Here is a 12,213-nt window from a genome sequence, read left to right as displayed (position 1 = left end):
ATCAAAACCTCTGTGTCCCGCATGACTGGTGGGGATAGTTACCACTATACTAACAAGGAGTTAGCAACACACACACACTGAGTCACAGAATATCAATTATGGTGGCTGCCATAAGAATAACCCAAAGATTCGTTATATTTTTAAGTCTCTTACAGGCCTGCTGTCTGGGATATCCTGAAAGTTTAAGTTAGTGGACATCATAATGGGCATATACACAGGTGCTGAATGGAGCAGGGGCAGAATCTCTGGCTTCTTCCCAGTGCATTTTGGCTTTCATTGTGTATGTGTTCATGCGCCTGTTCTGTTTAGTGCTTGTGTTTCACAAAGTTTGTGATTTGGAAATATAACTACATTGGACTTGGACTATATCAGCATTCTGCACTGAGTTGTGGTGTAAACATTTAGTGGTTAGCGCATTGGCATTCTGTACAGAATGTCGTTGGTTTGAGACCTGACTAGGACCGGGGTTTATAGCCAACTTGTATCACCTACCAACTCATAGCACACAAATTCATTGCATGCAGTGCTAAGTTAGCTGGCAGCTCTGGTAAATATAAATAAAAGTTAATAAACTTGTCCTTGTTTGCGCAGTTGTGGAATGCATCATGCTGTGTTGAAAAAGCGTTTGCGATTTACTGCTTCTTACTCAGTCAGCAAGCGTAACCAAAACGCGGGATAATGCCACACTAAATAAGCATTAGCCTGTTATTACCCTAACTGACTTTAAAATAAATTACCAACACAAAACAGCATCAAACAAATACAACCTAACAGCTGTATCACACTGAGTCCGCTTGCCAATTTGAAAAGTGCTTCAAGTTGGTAGATGATACCAGGATCGGCACCTGATGCCTCCTCTTGCCCACCCAGCAGTAAAAGGAGTATGGGATAATTTTGAATGTGCTGAAGGCTGGTTTTCAAAGTAAAGGTCAAACAAGGTTGATGCCCTTTGAATTCTTTGACATATGACATGTTAGCCCATAATATGATAACTAGGCATGACAGATTGTGCAGAAATATTCTTTTTTTTTTTAAACCCTGATAACTCAACCAATGTTTTGCATAACGTTTTACAAAAATTGGAGATACTTTAATGTTGGACTCCTGTACAAATTGAAAATTGACCTTTGTCACATTTTTGCTGTTTTGTGCCATTACTCCATCCAATGGTCAGTTATAGATGGCTGAAACTATACCTTTTTGGAATCTTTGTGATTAGACAAATAATGTGGTATACTTTTCAACATGATTGGGGCATTTTCAAATTTTGAGCCCTGTGTAATCCTTCATTGACCCCTACCTGACTATTACGAAAGCCTGCTTGGCCCATGGACTATAAGTGTCTCTAGAGGTTTGACACTTTTCACCTTGTACTGATAAACTTCTGATAACCGAGTACAGGAAGTAATTGAACTTGGTCTTGACCCAGGACAAACACAGACATTCTGATTCCTGACTCAGCTTCTGAAGTGCTGCAATCAGGGCATCCATTGATCCCTCAAAGATCACAGCATTGCCTTTAAAGTCAAGGTCAGTAAGCCTTTCCTCACTGACAAAGGAATCAAGCTGTAGGATTCAACAATGCTACCAAACATCCAGCCCATTCAAGTGTTAAGTTCAGCATATGAACTGGGCAAACTAGGATTTTTGCGCAGTCCTGAAATTCCCTACCATTTCTGGAAGGGCACTGTGTGCTTCTGGTGTCAGAACCAGGCTCTAAACCTGGCATCTTAGCAACCTTGCAATTATTTTTACTTGAATGAGCCACCACACCCCTCTTTGGATTTAATGAAGAGGAATAGAAAAATAAGGCAAGATGTAATTTCATGTAAAACAAAGCAGCTAGTGTCACAGAGGTTACATTTCTTGTCTTTCTGTTCACACATTGTGTACAATAATGGTAAACTGTTAAGCCGGACACTGCTGTAGTCAGCATGCCAGTTGTAGGCTCTTTTTTAAAACTAGTGTTCTTTTATTGTAACCAGTCCAAGGCACATCTGTGCCATAATCATGCTATTTAATCAGCATCTTTAAATGCTGCATCTGCAATGTGGATAGATTATCTTGGCATGGGTGAAGTGACCAGAAACGGGTTTTAACAAATTTGTGAGCAAAATTTAAGCGATTATAAGCTCTCTTTGTGTGCATAGAAAGAATATCTTGTACTTCAGCTCGTGAAAAATGGGAATGAAAGAAGTGATGCACTTATATTTTTGTTGTGTATAGAAAAGACATGCATTAAAATAATGGGTCCATTCTCAGAAAGCATGGCATCAGCTTTCACTGCTATGCTGATGATAGCCAGCTATATGTCCCCCTAAAGAAAAATGATGCCTCTTCTCTTCAGCCCCTTTTGTCCTGCCTTGAGGATGTTAAAGCCTGGATGGCATTGAATTTTCTTAATTTTAATGAATAGAAAATGGAGGTGATTGTTTTTGGCCCTAGCAGCTCCTGTTCTTCCTCACTTGTTGATCTGGGGCCTTTGTCAGCCTTTTTGAAATCTACTGTCACAAACTTGGGTTTTAAGATGGACAACGATTTTAAACTGGACCACCAAATCAGTGCAGTAGTCAGATCGAGTTTCTTTCACTTAAGGTAGCCTGCTAAGGTTAAGCCTTTTCTTGCACAGCAGCACTTTGAAACAACAATCCATGCTTTTATTACCTCCCGGCTGGATTACTGTAATGCACTTTATTATGGAATTAACCAGTCCTCCCTTGCACGTCTCCAGACAGTTCAGAATGCTGCTGCCCGTCTGCTAACTGGTGCACGTAAGAGGGAGCACATTACACCTGTCCTGGCCTCCCTCCACTGGCTGCCTGTGCATTTTAGAATTCATTTTAAGATTATTTTATTTGTTTTTAAATCTTTAAATGGCCTTGCTCCGCCCTACCTCTCTGAGCTGCTTCATTGTTACGCCCCTGCTCGCCACGTTCGGTCAGCTGATCAGCTCCTCCTGGAGGTGCCGAGGTGCAAGCGTATGCTCAGAGGGGACCGAGCTTTTTCTGTTGTGGCTCCAAAGATGTGGAACGAGTTACCGCTCCACATCAGGCAGGCCTCTTCACTTTCTGTTTTTAAAACCAATCTTAAAACCCACTTTCATGTACTGGCTTTTAACCCAGAATGAGATTCTTGATCTGTTTTGGCTGTTTTAACTGTTTTTATTTGTTCTTTGTGGTTTGTTACCTTTTATATGTCTCTTCGTGTACAGCACTTTGTTTCAGCTGCAGCTGATTTTAAAGTGCTTTATAAATAAAGTTGAGTTGAGTAAGCTGCAGGGCAAAACCATTAAGTATTTTCCTTTTTCCCCAGAAGGATGTTTATTTTCTCTCAAAATTTACTTAGAACATCCAGCAGAAAACACATTTGTATGTAAATCATCCATTATTATGTGGCAATATTCACCGTTTTCCTTTTGACAGTCATTTGCTGATGCACGTCCTCCTCTCAGTAGGTTCCAGGACCGCCGTGGACATGGAGGTCGTGGGTGGGGAGGAGGCCGAAGCTGGGGAGGAGAAAGGGGTTGGAGAAGGGAGCATCAAGGACACCAACCATGGCAAGACAGAGACAGACTGTCTGGGCATGGAAGTGGGTATCAATCTGGACCACCACGTTCCAATCAGGGATCCGGCTTTTATAATCAGAGATCACAGTATGATCGCTCTTAATTTCTGTTGAAATCACTCCAGTTTGTTCAGGACTTTCAATATTCAGGCTGACAACTTGTATTGCAACATGTTGCTTGAAATATTCATGTATATCTTTGTGTGAGACACTTTTGGGCATTGTCTCAAATGAAGGCAGTATGTAGATGGTGTACAGTTAGTGTCACTATCATTTTAAATATTTGGTGTCTCACCGCGGGGGGGGGGGGATAAATTTTGTTGTTTGCTTATAATATTAGTTTTTGAGCAAGCATGTTTTTAAAGTATTTCAATATAAATTTTTGTTTGACTACTGGATGTCATTGTACTGAACCTGGTCATCAGCATTATGCAACATTACCCAACGGGTCATTTCCTATACCTTATTTGTTCTCATACGTATAAAAAAAAAAAAAAACAAAAAAAAAAACAAACACACATACACACCAAAGTAAACTGCTGTTGGAAAACCTGTTCACACAGTGATTGTCATGTTTTGAGAGTTTATCCACTGTTTTCACACTTCTCCTGTACAGTATTGTAAGAGTCTTTATTTTCAGGTGTGTATTTGCCATACTGTTTTTTTTTTTTTTTTTTTTTTTGGGGGGGGGGGAATATCCATGTATTATGATACTTATGAACTGTACCAGAGTCGTTATTTTGTCCCTAGGTTTGTTTTATAAGGTTATTTGGTTCATTGTGTGTCAGTGAACTCTTGGTGAGCTGCAATGTGCCCTGTTTTTTTTAGAATGTGAATGTACTTTAGAGGCCAAGTTGGCTTCTAAAACATAGTGGGGGTATTTCCCTGACACTTAGATGAGGTTTAGACTGGGTTCAGCTCAACCAAATTTTCTGAGATTTAGAAGGTGTAGGCCCTTCAAATTTGCATCAAAGTGGCAAAATATACTTTTTGTTGAACTCTATTACAAAGTTTTTTTTGTTTTCTGTGTTGTATCACAAAATGGCAGTTATTTTTGCAGTTATTTGGTTGTTGGTAAAGGGTTTTTTTTTTGTTTTTTTTTGCGCAAATACAGTGAGATCTTGCAGATGACTTGTATTATGCACATTTGTATTTGGTGGATACTGGGAAGTTGGAATTTCTAACTTCAGTTAAGGAAAATACGTGGAATCCAATAAAGCTTTGGCAAAATCTTGGTCTCCACATTTAGTTGTTTTGGCAATCCAAGTATAAACAGTGTAACTAACACTATTAGAAACTGACAACAGATCTGTGTGAGTGGTGTCTTACCTGTCCAGCAGATCCTTCATGTGGAAATGTCTTCAGCTTTTATTGTGATTTCTTCTCAATGGAATCTCCTTTAATGAGATTAGATAGAACTTTATTGATCCCTTGGGAATACTCCCTGAGGGAAATTAAAGTTCCAGCAGCATTGTATAGCAGCACACAGGGTAAGAAGCACATAGAGTATCAAAAGTGAAAGTTTAAAAAAGTTAGCAAATATAAATACCAGACATACTGGTTTACTGGCTACTGCTGTTCCTCTCCTTCCTGTCTTCCTGTTAATCCTCCTCCCCCTGAGTGAGGAGTTGTACAGTCTGATGGTCTGAGGGACAAAGGAGTTTTTCAGTCTGTTGGTCCTGTACTTGGGAAGGAGCAGTCTGTGGCTGAAGAGGCTCCTCTGGTTTTTGATGACAGTGTGCAGAAGGTGACTAGCATTGTCCATGATGTCCAGCAGTTTGTCCAGTGTTCTCTGCCACTGTCACCAGAGAGTCCAGCTTAAGCCCACCCACAGTTTCTTGCTTTTTTCCCCCTCCTTTCAGTTGCTAGCTTGTTGTGCTCAGCACCACATGAACACAGCTGAACACAGCATGTTCAGGAGGCAGACAAAATACATGTTAGATTTAACAACCAATATTTGTAATTTTTGACCAAGATCCAGTTAACAGTTTTGTTTCTGTAATCTCTAATGCCACAAAATAACGTTTACTTTGTATAGCAACTTATCTTGTTATAATGTGAAAGCGTTCACATTATAACATGAGCTTTTATCGGTAAAAAAAAAAAAAGTGAAAATTGGCTATATGCACATGTAATCAATGAAAGTGTGTAGAGAGGTGACCTTTTGACCCCTTAGAATAGGTCAAGGTTAGCCATCTTTGAACTTGTCCAAGGTCTGTGTCCCAAGAATGCTCCCTGTGAATTTGAAGACCCTGGCAGTAATAGGACTGGACTTATGCTGAGCACAGATACAAAGTCTTTGCAATTCATTCATAGATAGTTAAAACTATACCTTTTTGGAAACATTATGAACAGACAAATAATGTAGTATAGTTTTTAACATGATTAGTCAAAGCTGATGGTGAGTCCACATAAACTTAATGTACCCACAGTATTTATATATTAAAACACTACTGTCTGTTCATAATGATTCCATAAAGGCATAGTCTGGACTATCTATGACTGAATGTTTTGGAGTTATGGGGTAAAAACAACACAAATGGTGAAAAAGGTCAGTTTCAGTTTGTACAGGGGTAAAAAAAAAAGTAGCTCCAATTTCAGTTAAAAAATAATGAAAATTATTGTTTGGGTTAATATGGTTCTAAAAAGGATTAGGTCAAAATTGATGACTGGCTCATAGATATAAAAGAAAAAAAAACAATACAGAAATGTAGAACAGGATTTATTTAATATTTAGCTAGTTTTGTCTTCCATGGTGACAGGTTTTTAGTTAGGTAATGCTACATGATAACAGTAATTGGGGCGCATTACTTCAGTAGCTACAAGTCCATCGAGTCTCGTGCATGCTTTCGGTTACAGCTGAGCTGCGTGTCTGAAAACTATAAGACAAAGCTCTCCACCTGATCTCCACTCAAAAGTTTTGAACATGCACAAAACTTTCTGATGAACTATGTGGACATCAGCTAATGAGCTCATTTTGCACTTTATAACAGCGCTTTATAAAATGAACTTTATTAATAAAAATCATGGTACACAGACCCATTCATTCGGCGGTCATGGAATGGTCAGTGCGTCTTCCAGCCTCGGAGACTATTCTACTTTTGTCAGGTGCAGCGCCATACTTCACGATGACCATGGTGTGCAGTGCTACAGTGTTCTGTGGAGTTCTCCGTGATTTCCTGCTCGCACAAGGGACAAGGAACGGACTCCGTCTTCGGGTAACGGGGGTTTAAAAGATGTCCTTGTGTGTCTCAGCAATTCACACCAGATCTTAATTTAAAAATGTTGATAGGTCTGACTCCAGTGATCCAGCACACGTGTTGTTTCATCATTGTGTGAATGCTGTTCTGTAGTTTCTTTTTATGGCTTTGGTACAGGTGGGGTTAACACTTAATTTGGATTTCAGCAGTGCAATTAGCTGTGATATGGGAGGGAGAGAAAGGGTTTGTAAGAATGTGTGTGTGTGTGGAGGGTGCTGTTGCTGAAAATGGTGCATAGCAGGGAAAGAAGACATACAGTAGTATGTCCAATGATGCAATGAGGTGGGCTTCATAGATAATTGGCAAAGCTTCTGGGGAAAACCTGGTCTTGTTAGGAGAGACGGCATCCATCCCACTTTGGATGGAGCAGCTCTCATTTCTAGAAATCTGGCTAATTTTCTTAAATCCTCCAAACCGTGACTATCCAGGGTTGGGATCAGGAAGCAGAGTTGTAGTCTTACACACCTCTCTGCAGCTTCTCTCCCCCTGCCATCCCCTCATTACCCCATCCCCGTAGAGACGGTGCCTGCTCCCAGACTACCAATAACCAGCAAAAATCTATTTAAGCATAAAAATTCAAAAAGAAAAAATAATATAGCACCTTCTACTGCACCACAGACTAAAACAGTTAAATGTGGTCTATTAAACATTAGGTCTCTCTCTTCTAAGTCCCTGTTGGTAAATGATATAATAATTGATCAACATATTGATTTATTCTGCCTAACAGAAACCTGGTTACAGCAGGATGAATATGTTAGTTTAAATGAGTCAACACCCCCGAGTCACACTAACTGTCAGAATGCTCGTAGCACGGGCCGGGGCGGTGGATTAGCAGCAATCTTCCATCCCAGCTTATTAATTAATCAAAAACCCAGACAGAGCTTTAATTCATTTGAAAGCTTGTCTCTTAGTCTTGTCCATCCAAATTGGAAGTCCCAAAAACCAGTTTTATTTGTTATTATCTATCGTCCACCTGGTCGTTACTGTGAGTTTCTCTGTGAATTTTCAGACCTTTTGTCTGACTTAGTGCTTAGCTCAGATAAGATAATTATAGTGGGCGATTTTAACATCCACACAGATGCTGAGAATGACAGCCTCAACACTGCATTTAATCTATTATTAGACTCTATTGGCTTTGCTCAAAAAGTAAATGAGTCCACCCAACCACTTTAATCATATCTTAGATCTTGTTCTGACTTATGGTATGGAAATAGAAGACTTAACAGTATTCCCTGAAAACTCCCTTCTGTCTGATCATTTTTTAATAACATTTACATTTACTCTGATGGACTACCCAGCAGTAGGGAATAAGTTTCATTACACTAGAAGTCTTTCAGAAAGCGCTGTAACTAGGTTTAAGGATATGATTCCTTCTTTATGTTCTCTAATGCCATATAACAACACAGTGCAGAGTAGCTACCTAAACTCTGTAAGGGAGATAGAGTATCTCGTCAATAGTTTTACATCCTCATTGAAGACAACTTTGGATGCTGTAGCTCCTCTGAAAAAGAGAGCTTTAAATCAGAAGTGTCTGACTCCATGGTATAACTCTCAAACTCGTAGCTTAAAGCAGATAACCCGTAAGTTGGAGAGGAAATGGCGTCTCACTAATTTAGAAGATCTTCACTTAGCCTGGAAAAAGTCTGTTGCTCTATAAAAAAGCCCTCCGTAAAGCTAGGACATCTTTCTACTCATCACTAATTGAAGAAAATAAGAACAACCCCAGGTTTCTTTTCAGCACTGTAGCCAGGCTGACAAAGAGTCAGAGCTCTATTGAGCTGAGTATTCCATTATCTTTAACTAGTAATGAGTTCATGACTTTCTTTGCTAACAAAATTTTAACTATTAGAGAAAAAATTACTCATAACCATCCCAAAAACGTATCGTTATCTTTGGCTGCTTTCAGTGATGCCGGTATTTGGTTAGACTCTTTCTCTCCGATTGTTCTGTCTGAGTTATTTTCATTAGTTACTTCATCCAAACCATCAACATGTTTATTAGACCCCATTCCTACCAGGCTGCTCAAGGAAGCCCTACCATTATTTAATGCTTCGATCTTAAATATGATCAATCTATCTTTGTTAGTTGGCTATGTACCACAGGCTTTTAAGGTGGTAGTAATTAAACCATTACTTAAAAAGCCATCACTTGACCCAGCTATCTTAGCTAATTATAGGCCAATCTCCAACCTTCCTTTTCTCTCAAAAATTCTTGAAAGGGTAGTTGTAAAACAGCTAACTGATCATCTGCAGAGGAATGGTCTATTTGAAGAGTTTCAGTCAGGTTTTAGAATTCATCATAGTACAGAAACAGCATTAGTGAAGGTTACAAATGATCTTCTTATGGCCTCGGACAGTGGACTCATCTCTGTGCTTGTTCTGTTAGACCTCAGTGCTGCTTTTGATACTGTTGACCATAAAATTTTATTACAGAGATTAGAGCATGCCATAGGTATTAAAGGCACTGCGCTGCGGTGGTTTGAATCATATTTGTCTAATAGATTACAATTTGTTCATGTAAATGGGGAATCTTCTTCACAGACTAAAGTTAATTATGGAGTTCCACAAGGTTCTGTGCTAGGACCAATTTTATTCACTTTATATATGCTTCCCTTAGGCAGTATTATTAGACGGTATTGCTTAAATTTTCATTGTTACGCAGATGATACCCAGCTTTATCTATCCATGAAGCCAGAGGACACACACCAATTAGCTAAACTGCAGGATTGTCTTACAGACATAAAGACATGGATGACCTCTAATTTCCTGCTTTTTAAACTCAGATAAAACTGAAGTTATTGTTCTTGGCCCCACAAATCTTAGAAACATGGTGTCTAACCAGATCCTTACTCTGGATGGCATACCCTGACCTCTAGTAATACTGTGAGAAATCTTGGAGTCATTTTGATCAGGATATGTCATTCAAAGCGCATATTAAACAAATATGTAGGACTGCTTTTTTGCATTTACGCAATATCTCTAAAATCAGAAAGGTCTTGTCTCAGAGTGATGCTGAAAAACTAATTCATGCATTTATTTCCTCTAGGCTGGACTATTGTAATTCATTATTATCAGGTTGTCCTAAAAGTTCCCTAAAAAGCCTTCAGTTAATTCAAAATGCTGCAGCTAGAGTGCTGACGGGGACTAGAAGGAGAGAGCATATCTCACCCATATTGGCCTCTCTTCATTGGCTTCCTGTTAATTCTAGAATAGAATTTAAATTCTTCTTCTTACTTATAAGGTTTTGAATAATCAGGTCCCATCTTATCTTAGGGACCTCGTAGTACCATATCACCCCAATAGAGCGCTTCGCTCTCAGACTGCAGGCTTACTTGTAGTTCCTAGGGTTTGTAAGAGTAGAATGGGAGGCAGAGCCTTCAGCTTTCAGGCTCCTCTCCTGTGGAACCAGCTCCCAATTCAGATCAGGGAGACAGACACCCTCTCTACTTTTAAGATTAGGCTTAAACTTTCCTTTTTGCTAAAGCTTATAGTTAGGGCTGGATCAGGTGACCCTGAACCATCCCTTAGTTATGCTGCTATAGACGTAGACTGCTGGGGGGTTCCCATGATGCACTGTTTCTTTCTCTTTTTGCTCTGTATGCACCACTCTGCATTTAATCATTAGTGATCGATCTCTGCTCCCCTCCACAGCATGTCTTTTTCCTGGTTCTCTCCCTCAGCCCCAACCAGTCCCAGCAGAAGACTGCCCCTCCCTGAGCCTGTTCTGCTGGAGGTTTCTTCCTGTTAAAAGGGAGTTTTTTCCTTCCCACTGTAGCCAAGTGCTTGCTCACAGGGGGTCGTTTTGACCGTTGGGGTTTTACATCATTATTGTATGGCCTTGCCTTACAATATAAAGCGCCTTGGGGCAACTGTTTGTTGTGATTTGGCGCTATATAAAAAAAAAATTGATTGATTGATTGATTAATTAATGCTTCGATCTTAAATATGATCAATCTATCTTTATTAGTTGGCTATGTACCACAGGCTTTTAAGGTGGCAGTAATTAAACCATTACTTAAAAAGCCATCACTTGACCCAGCTATCTTAGCCAATTATAGGCCAATCTCCAACCTTCCTTTTCTCTCAAAAATTCTTGAAAGGGTAGTTGTAAAACAGCTAACTGATCATCTGCAGAGGAATGGTCTATTTGAAGAGTTTCAGTCAGGGTTTAGAATTCATCATAGTACAGAAACAGCATTAGTGAAGGTTACAAATGATCTTCTTATGGCCTCAGACAGTGGACTCATCTCTGTGCTTGTTCTGTTAGACCTCAGTGCTGCTTTTGATACTGTTGACCATAAAATTTTATTACAGAGATTAAAGCATGCCATAGGTATTAACGGCACTGTGCTGCGGTGGTTTGAATCATATTTATCTAATAGATTACAATTTGTTCATGTAAATGGGGAATCTTCTTCACAGACTAAGGTTAATTATGGAGTTCCACAAGGTTCTGTGCTAGGACCAATTTTATTCACTTTATACATGCTTCCCTTAGGCAGTATTATTAGACAGCATTGCTTAAATTTTCATTGTTACGCAGATGATACCCAGCTTTATCTATCCATGAAGCCAGAGGACATACACCAATTAACTAAACTGCAGGATTGTCTTACAGACATAAAGACATGGATGACCTCTAATTTCCTACTTTTAAACTCAGATAAAACTGAAGTTATTGTACTTGGCACCACAAATCTTAGAAACATGGTGTCTAACCAGATTCTTACTCTGGATGGCATTACCCTGACCTCCAGTAATACTGTGAGAAATCTTGGAGTCATTTTTGATCAGGATATGTCATTCAATGTGCATATTAAACAAATATGTAGGACTGCTTTTTTGCATTTGCGCAATATCTCTAAAATTAGAAAGGTCTTGTCTCAGAGTGATGCTGAAAAACTAATTCATGCATTTATTTCCTCTAGGCTGGACTACTGTAATTCATTATTATTGGCTTGTCCTTAAAGTTCTCTGAAAAGCCTTCAGTTAATTCAAAATGCTGCAGCTAGAGTACTGACGGGGACTAGAAGGAGAGAGCATATCTCACCCATATTGGTCTCTCTTCATTGGCTTCCTGTTAATTCTAGAATAGAATTTTAAATTCTTCTTCTTACTTATAAGGTTTTGAATAATCAGGTCCCACCTTATCTTAGGGACCTCATAGTACCATATCACCCCAATAGAGCGCTTCGCTCTCAGACTGCAGGCTTACTTGTAGTTCCTAGGGTTTTTAAGAGTAGAATGGGAGGCAGAGCCTTCAGCTTTCAGGCTCCTTTCCTCTGGAACCAGCTCCCAATTCGGATCAGGGAGACAGACACCTTCTCTACTTTTAAGATTAGGCTTAAAACTTTCCTTTTTGCTAAAGCTTATAGTTAGGGCTGGATCAG

This window comes from Thalassophryne amazonica, chromosome 2, assembly GCF_902500255.1.
Source record: "Thalassophryne amazonica chromosome 2, fThaAma1.1, whole genome shotgun sequence".
NCBI classification, from domain to species: Eukaryota; Metazoa; Chordata; class Actinopteri; order Batrachoidiformes; family Batrachoididae; genus Thalassophryne; species Thalassophryne amazonica.
This window is presented reverse-complemented; position numbering follows the sequence as displayed.